The sequence below is a fragment of the Crinia signifera genome, chromosome 3, assembly GCF_055691185.1.
Source record: "Crinia signifera chromosome 3, ASM5569118v1, whole genome shotgun sequence".
NCBI lineage: Eukaryota > Metazoa > Chordata > Amphibia > Anura > Myobatrachidae > Crinia > Crinia signifera.
Window position 1 is genome coordinate 114355134 of NC_139219.1, and position 9660 is coordinate 114364793.

At 45.1% G+C, this 9660-nt stretch overlaps 1 protein-coding gene across 2 annotated transcripts in view; it reads right to left on the bottom strand.

Moving 5' to 3' along the window:
- GNG4 (G protein subunit gamma 4) overlaps positions 1-9281 on the bottom strand; it is a 77301-nt gene extending 68020 nt beyond the window's left edge. Inside the window, exons 1-2 of one of the 2 annotated variants that reach the window (XM_083176387.1) lie at positions 8835-9269; positions 8241-8367 (exon numbers count right to left, since the gene is read on the bottom strand). The gene's annotated coding sequence lies outside the window, so the exon portion shown is untranslated. Of the gene's footprint in view, positions 1-8240; positions 8368-8834 lie in introns of both variants that reach the window. The other variant, XM_083176388.1, reaches the window with a different exon arrangement.
- Positions 9282-9660: the final 379 nt, after the last annotated feature.

Consider the following 9660-nt stretch of genomic DNA (forward strand, 5'->3'; position numbering starts at 1 on the left):
GAGGTGAGGGGGAGCTGGGCACCTGGGAGGCCTGTATCTGACTGGGGATTGGAGGGGCCTACTGGACATTAAACTAAAGAAGCAGTGGGAAGCCTAAGCAGCCAGAGGCCACACAGAAAGATCTCTGTCACCCTGACGCTGGACAGTGGCAGACAGTCAGATACACCCACCCTGTGTTACTGAGACGGTCCTAGGACCTGCTATACCCTCTGCGCCCCCTATCTGAAGCTGTTATAGTAGCAACTGATCTGTGCCTGGCCTGCCATTTCCGGCGGATCCCGCAGCCCAAAAGGGGATACCCCCCGGGGGAGCTGGCACGCCGGGTGCGCCTCCCCCTTTAAGGTCTATGCTAGCTGGAACACCCCGGACTCTGGTGGCAGGCCCCCACGACATACTCTTTATAAGCCTCGTCCGGCTGGTATGAGTGCTTACTGTTGACCTGCTGAACCTAAGAGCCCCGCGATCCGCAATGTCCCTATGTAAACCATAGAGTCTATCCTGAATGTGGTTACTCTGAATGATTTATTTTGAATATCCCTGACTCAACCTGCCTCTCCTCTGCAACTAAAAATCTACTTCGGTTGGCCCTATATATTGTTATACCAGCCAGTATGCCTTCCAAGAGGTCCAAAGTGTCCAAGACAGTACCCCAGGTACCCTTCTTCAAACCATCCCCCAGGAGATCCGAGGGCGGGTTGGTAGCTAACACCCTCTCTACACGACCCCGGCAGACTCGCCCCCTCCACAGGGTGCCCCATCGGGCCCCCCAGCCCGTTCGGAGATCCCGGACGATGCTGCCCTGACTGTGGGTAACTTGAAGATATTGTTAACACAAATGAGGGATGATGTAATGAATGAAATTCGCACCTCCATTCAGTCCTGTCAACGGTCGATTGACAATCTGGGGGAACGTACGGACGCACTTGAGACCAAGATGGGTGAGATGGTGGGCTCTCATAACAAACTAATAGACTCCCACGCTGCTCTGGAGGAAGAGGTTGCGACACTTAGGGAGAAACTAGTCGACATGGAGGACAGATCTTGGAGGAATAATATCAAAATCCGAGGCATTTCTGAAAATGTCTCCAACAGTAGCCTCCATGATTATGTTCTAGACGTTTTCAAGAAACTGCTCCCATCAGTTACCCCCGCTGACCTCTTGTTAGATCGAGTGCATAGACTGCCCAAGGCTAGAACGGCACCGGAAGATGCTCCAAGAGATGTGCTAATGAGGATACATAACTTTCATATTAAGGAGGCCCTTCTGAAAGCAGCAAGGCCCTCAGCGGAGTCCGCCTCTGCCCTAGGGCCCCTACAACTCTTTGGAGATTTCTCCAGGGCGACCTTACTCAAACGACGCTCTCTACAGCCCGTGACACAGGCCCTCAGGAAGGCGAACATCTTGTACCGCTGGGCTTTCCCAACTCGACTCCTGATCCAACGGTAAGGGTCCACAGTATCGGTCTCATCTGCAGAGGAGGGTATGAAGCTTTTGACAAAATGGAAGCTGAATGAAACAACCCAGGACGCGTCTCCCGCACGGCGACTTCAGCAGGACTGGTCGCTGGCGGGATGATGGCCCTGTATTTCCGACTATCTACTTATTGACGGAACTAAGCCCAGAGACAGACGGTCTAAGCTAACTTGTTGGGTTTTTCCTTTCTGCCTATTTATGTGTAACCTAACTAGCATTTCGAATAAGTTTTCGTTACAGTTTTACGGATCTTCAGCTGGCCGTGTTAGGCTGAACTGACCCAGACAAGCTAAGTTATATTGTTGTTTGCATCAATAGGCCGGTAATAGGCCACGATTAATCTATCTTCAGTTATGAGTCTAAGAACTTAGATGCTGTTTGTCTATGGGCACTCTCCAATTGCATATATGTCTAGAGTCAGGTCTCTAACAGAGTCGTCAAACTTTAAGAACTGTATAGGACACTGTGTGACCGTTATATAGCTCAAGACATTTTGGTTTCCAGAATATATTGGATCCAACGGTCATTACCCTTATATAGGATGGACTCACTATTCTCTATTCTACTGTTAAATTCTGAGGCGGTGGGTGCAGTGCTGATTGCGGGGCCAGGGCCCACTACCCCCCTGGATTAATGGTTGAGGTGACCCCGGGATGGTACCTCACTTCGACCCCCTCATGGGTCGCTAGCTATGTTTTCTTTTTTCTTTATCTCTTAACTCTTCCCTCTTTGTCCTCCCCTAATGTGTCCTGTCCTGTCACCTCTTTGCCCCCAGAGAACTCACACAGCTCGATACTCCTCTCTTGTATAGCGCTGGAGATGTTACTAAGAGGTTTCTTAGGCATTAACCAAAATTTCAAGGATGGTTAAGATAGTATCATTGAATGCCAAGGGCTTAAACTCACCCCAGAAAAGGAAGCTGGCGTTGGCTTATTTTCATAAATTGAAAGCACATGTTGCTGCTGTGCAAGAAACCCACTTCACCAAAATTTCCCCTCCAAAGTTCTATGATAATAGGTACCCACAATGCTTTACAGCAAATGGTCCCCAGAAAAAAGCAGGAGTGGCGATACTGATATCTGCTTCTTGCTCTTTCAATGTAGGCTCACAAATCGCCGACCCTGAGGGCAGGTTCTTGATTTTAGTAGGTCAACTAGAGGGAATCGAGACTACCCTAGTCACGTGCTATGCCCCGAACACCAACCAAATAGCATTTAGCAGGAAGCTCCTCTCGGTAGTACAGAAACACTCTAAAGGGGCCCTTTTGATATTGGGAGATTTCAACCTAGTTCTAGACCCGGTTATGGATAAAACAGGCTCCCCTAGACGTGGTGCTCACCGCCCCCCTGACCACTCAAAAATATTTAAGCAACTTATTAACGAATACGACCTATTGGCGAGCGAAGCATCCTGGTACTAGGGACTATACCTTTTTCTCGCATCCTCACCGGACGTACTCGAGAATAGATCTGGCTTTGTCCGACAAATGGACTCTGGCTTCTGTCAGCAAAGCCGAGATATTGCCCATTACATGGTCGGACCATTTTCCGGTGCTGTTGGTGTGGGATATGAGATCTTTCCGAACCCCCCCTGGCCCATGGAGGCTGGGAGGCCTGGCATTGATTCACGCAGAATCAAGGAGGGCTATACAAGATGCTCTTTCACTATATATATGTCTACCAACAACATAGATGACACTGGAGCTTTCAATCACTGGTGTGCACTGAAGGCTGTGGTGAGGGGTTCCGCAATTCAGGCAGCGGCCAGATTAAAGAAAGCAAGCACTAGGGAATTGGCAAAGGCAGAGGAGGACCTTGTTAAATTGGAGGCAGAACATAAGGCTAATCCTTCTGATAGAAACATCTACGCGGCCCTGACTCAAACTAGAGATAAGATCAATGCTGCTTCTCTACGAGAGGTACAGAAAAATATCTCTAAATTTAATCAACGCTATTACCTGCTGGGCAACAAGGCGGGGAGACTCCTGGCTAGAAAACTGAGAGGGAGGAGGGCCAGGGCCAAAGTTGACCTCCTGGTCAACTCCAGGGGTGCTAGAGTTGTGGACCCCTTCGCGGAATACTACGCTGAACTTTATAACTTCAATAGAAATTCGCACACTTCTCAACCGACTAAGACGGATATTAATGCTTTTTTAGATAGCATCAATCTGCCTGTGTTAGACTCTGGGACCTGCCGGGCCTTGGACGATCCCTGGACGTTGCTTGAGGTAGAGGCGGCAATTGATAGCCTGCCAAATGATAAGGCCCCAGGTCCGGATGGTTACCCATCAAATTTTTTTAAATGCTTCAAGAAGGAACTAGGCCCCCTGTCCCCGCTTATTTTTGTCCTGGCCATGGAGCCTCTTGCGGCTAGAATCAGGGCAGAAAATTGGATTGATGGTCCGATTATTGGCGGCTTATCTCACAAAATATGCCTGTTTGCTGACGATGTCCTCCTCTGCCTACAAGAGCCTGAAGTATCTCTGCCTGCATTGCACGAAGTTCTAGAGGCATATTCCTCAGTCTCCTATTATAAGCTAAACACGTCAGAGACAGAGGCTCTGCCGTTAAATATCCCTATTGCCTCTGTAGCTCGCATGAAGGACCTTTACCGATATGCATGGCAGGCGAAAGCAATTAAATATCTGGGAGTGTACGTTACCAAAGATTCATATGTAAATGAATGTAACTATATGCCACTCCTGGGAGCACTCAGTAAGTTAATTTCAGAGTGGTCTATGCACGAAATTTCTTGGTTGGGTAGATTGGCGGCCTCAAAAATGATCCTCCTCCATAAGCTTATTTATCTATTTAGAGCAATACCTAGGAGACCCCCCAGATCACTGTTTTGCAATTTTAATGCCCTGTTCACTAAATATATCTGGAAGGGCACAAAACCCAGAATATCCAGGAAAATGATGGCTTTACCAAAGGTCCTGGGAGGAGTCGGATACCCTGATGTGGAAAAATATTACTCTGCCTGTAGACTGAGCCAAGCTAGGGACTGGCTAGACACCAAGAAATTGAAACCCTGGGTAACCCTAGAAAATTTGTTAACACTGGGCGTCCCTTTGGGGGACCTCCTCTGGGTTCCCCCTCGGGCCGTACCTAATAAAACTGAACTTAGCTCGGCCACTAAGACGACGTTAGAGGCGTGGTCGGAGGTGCTTGGGGATTGCGGGGAGATCAGCCTACCATGTGCTGAATTATCGCTATCCGCTATCTCTACATTTATCCCAAATTTAAGACTAGATACCTGGATGAGAGTGTGGATTACCTCTCTGGGGCAGATGGCACGGGAGGGACATCTGCTGCAGTTCTCCACACTGCAGGAGGAACATGGGCTACCTAAAAATGACTTTTATAAATATCTCCAGATACGCCACTGGCTTATGTCCTTACGTACTGGCCCCACGGAGATTCAACCTGCCCCCAAAATCCTCACCTCTAGACTGTTACGCCAGACCCATAGGGGGGGAATCTCCCGATGGTACGACCACCTCATATCAAACACTAAACAAGGTAAGCTCCCAGCCCAGTTGAAGTAGGAAATAGACCTAAACGTTACATTTACTGAAAAGGATTGGGACTCCATATTATACGCGGGCTTCAAAATGTCCAAATGCTTGACTCACGCCGAAATGTTTTTTAAGTTATGTCACAGGACATATTTCACACCTACTAGATTACACGCCATCTGGCCACATGTTTCGCAATTGTGCTGGAGACAATGTGGTGGAGTGGGAACTATACTGCATGTGTTTTGGGATTGCCCAAAGCTGAGCCCATTATGGAATGAAATAACTTCCCTTATTAACACTGTCCTTCGAACCACGGTGCGGCTAGACCCAACGCTGGCACTCCTGCACCGCTCTGATTTGATTTCCGGCAGCGACCTGTACATCCTGAGACATATTCTAATTTCTACTAAAGCAGCTATTGGTCAATGCTGGAAATCAGTAGAGGTCCCATCGGCCCGGCAGATAGTTGATAAGGTCCATAAACACTTCCTTTTCGAAACCACAAACATCCAATATACCTCAGCAGCCACTTCGATCCACTTGAAATGGCTTAAGTGGAGTGAGTATAGAGAATCCCAGGGGATGTCCCTTGCTGAGGATGACACCTGGACCGTCTTGACCCTGGACTCTCCGAACCACCTATAACACCCTAGACCAGGGCTGGGCAACACCGGCCCTCCAGATGTTAATGAACTACACATCCCAGCATGCCTTGCATCAGTTTCAGCATGGCCACATAGCAAAACTAATGCAAAGCATCCTGGGATGTGTAGTTCATTAACATCTGGAGGGCCGGTGTTGCCCAGCCCTGCCCTAGACCTTACTCTCAGCTTTGAAAGGTACCTGTACACGGAGTGAGTGCTGTCTTATGGAAATTGCTCTTTATATGCATCCCCCTATGTGTCTTTCTCTCTCTCTCTCTCTCTCTCTCTCTCTCTCTCTCTCTCTCTCTCTCTCTCTCTCTCTCTCTCTATACTTCTCTTCCCTTGTTTAAAGTTCCCTAAGTAATACCTGATAAATATAGGTCATAATATATCTTGTATGAGCATTGTTATCATATTATCTCTAATTTCAGTGTAATTGACTGAATTACATGTTTCAATGCCTAACATATAGCTACTTGTATGTAATATGTCTGTATGTATATCTGACCTAATAAAAATTTATTATATAAAAAAAAAAAATTACAGATTTTGAAATGTCCTAGTAGGTGGCAGAAATATTTATTGTCCAAACATACTACACATGAAAACTGAAATTTCAATTCAACTCCAATAAATGCTATATCACACTGAAATAAATGTAATAGAAGACATTAAAATGCGCAATAAAAATGCATGTAATAACGGCAGTCTTAAAGCCTATTAAATTTATGATTTCCCTAAAGTATAAATGGAGCTGTAAGGAGAAAAATTAAATGTTTTCAAGCAATTTTAGACTTGTTAATACTTTTCCATCCCAGTAGATCTGGAGGGGAAGCATGGCAAGTGCAGCAAGCCATGCGGGGGGGCGTGGTACACTTCGACGATGTCCATGTCGACATACACACCCAAAAAAAACCAGGAACACATCTTGATATTTCAACCATGTCAGTCAATTGAGGATTTTGGCATAATGATTGTCGGTATTTTGACCATGTTGGTATTTTAACCTTCAGTGGGTTGGTATAATGACCGTCAGTTAAACTTTCATCGAGAAATCATACTGAACCCTATATGAATGATGGGCATAGTCTTATACAAAGGAAAAAGAAGTGTACCAGCGCTGGCTGAAGATATTTTTGTAAAAACTAAAAATAATGATATAGACCTTCCTATAGTCTTATACAAAGCATGGTCTGTACTTTGGGTCTGATTTAAAGATGGAAACATTAGCACAGCTGCTGCATCTTTGCATTCAGCGGCTGTGCTAAATATGCTAATTATGTGGCAACATTTTGTCGGCTACTGTGACTCACTGCTCACTACTGTGTCTTATGAAACAGCATCGAATATGAACATTGGTCATATGAGTAACCCTCTGGTTATTCAGCATAGCTAGTGTATTCATGTAGCTAGGGGCAGTGAGGTTGCAAAGGAGGGCACAGTCTCTGGTTTCAGCATGCTCAGAAAACAAAAGCCACGTTTCCTCATTTTCTGAAATGCTAGCCTTTGCCTCCCCATTCCCTTCACCCAAACTGCGTCTCTGCAGGGAATATTGGATATGTTCCCTATAGATTGTAAGCTTGCAGCAGGGCCCTCTTACCTCCAAATCTGTCTGTTGTTACCCAGTTTGTTTTATCTCTGTTTACAATTGTAAAGCACAACAGAATCTGCTGCACTATATAAGAAACTGTTAATAAATAAATATGTATGCAAACCATCACATTTTTGTATACCACTGTGCACTTTATCATAGATCGCATATTCAATGCTACTGGATCGGCGGGGGATCTTTAGGATCACAATGTAATATGCGATCACAATGAGCTACTGTGCCAATCAGCACATTCAAGAACAAGGGCTCCAAAAGGAACCTGTCCCTGCTATGTGCTGTGACGGCTGCCGTTGCTACTGCGCATTTTGCGGTCTGCTAAGACTGATCAGTGGCCACTTTTGGGGAAGACCCTCTGCCAGCAACTAAGGCAATCTGTAGCCCATAGGCTACCATCTTCTTCAGATCTGAATATGACAGTAGCTGCAGGCGCCAATATCGCGAATGCTTTGCATTCTGGACATTGATAACTCTAGCAGCATAGCATCCCCCATAGAAACCTACAAAAATATTGACAGAAAGCACAATTTAGACAAAATGTATCACAGAGGCTTTTATGTTTATAAATTATCTACAATGTTTGAAAACTATGCATATGATGAAAGAGGTTATATGGTTCGATATTGGGCCATCACTGTAATGCATGAATTAATCCAGACTATTTATTCCCTAAATGCACTTGAAACGTTTGTTTTACAGAAACTCATCTAATGATGGACATAGCAGAAACTGAGGCTATTTCCCCATTAACCTTTTACTTAATGACTCTGAAAGCTGGGCATATTTCTTAATAGTATTCCACCTTCCATTGCCAAAACCACTAATTGAAGCCATTGTGAAGATGTACTGTAAATGTTGGCCATCAGCAGGCAATGCATCAAACCAGGTTGCAGCTACTCTTTATATAAACCGACACTAGTTAAAAAACAAGCAATATATAGGTTTATCGATGAAAGCGTCATTAATATGAAGCTGTTTGCACTACTGACTCACCAAAGCTTGTGGGTTTTACAGAATACAGACTGGGATGACTGTACTCCAGAGCGCAGTAATCCTTCTCATGCAAGTCTCGTACCGTACGCTTTCTATCAGCACTGACATACCACCCAGGGAAAATGACCTGCAAATACACATATACAATGACCTACATATGAGATACCGTGATAACAAAAGCATGCAGCTGCAGGAGGTAGCAATCAATACAACCGCTCATTATTGTTAGCTTTCCAGTACATTCATTATTCTAAAACCATAGCTGGGAATCTCAATATTAAGCGTAAAGTAATAGGAGTACTTACTAAGACATGCATTTTAAATTCAATAATGTATTTTTTTTTCAGCAAAAATAAATACTATTCTCTATATTCCGTTGAAATGATCTACATTATTATTCTAATTATTATTAAAATGAAGGGTCTCATATTTGCGGCATATATGAGCTACAGTCACTCCTTCATGCTACACAATAGAGCAGTCGGCTGCTAGTATCTACAGCAGCCACCATTCCTGTGCTGCCATGGTTAATCTGCAGGCAGAGAATGTACTGTATACTACACCAAGCATGCATAGGATATAACCAGCACTTACCGGAGGAGAACATTGCAGGCAGGCAGTGGCAAATCGCCGATAAAGAGCCGAGTGATAGTTGCTGTTACAAACAACTAGCGCTGCTTATATGACAAATGCAGAAACATAAAGGAAATGCCGGCAGGGATTTGCTCATGGCAGCTCCTGCTCTGACTGACTGCTGCTAATTGATTCACTATAGAAACGCGCTGTTCCTCGCACCCACGCTCAGTCCACCCCATCATATAAATAGCATCAGCGCCTAGAAGCCTGCACACACGAAGTAGGACGGCTTTCCCACATGTATGTTTCATGTGACTGACTGTGTGTTCCTGCTGCTGCCTCTGTGCACACACGTGTCTGATATAGGCTGGACAGACATCAATGACTGCTGTGTAGCTATATTTCTGTCAGGGGCCATGTATGACTCAGAGATTTCATCTACTGTATTTTCCCTACTGCTCCATCAGTCATCTTTCGGAGAGAATGCCCCCTACCCCCTTCCTTGAAATGTATAGCTCGGTTGGCAGTACCAAGATAGTCTCTTCACTATAAAAGCACTCAATCATGGATGTTGTGTTTTTGTCATCATTATAAAGATGTCTTATATATCCAAGATTACCAGTGCAGAGAGTTAGGGGTATATATATATTAAACAATGGCCCTGTTTACTGAGCACCTGATACGCCACCTGCCTGCCACCCGTCTCAGGGGCAAACGCAGGATTTTCCGAAGGGGGTTTCCAGAGGGGCGGAGAAAAGCATGGAGATGGACACTTAGGTGACCCAGTATATGCCGGGTCAGTTAAAGTATTATAGATAGACCAAATGTATATAAATAATAATAA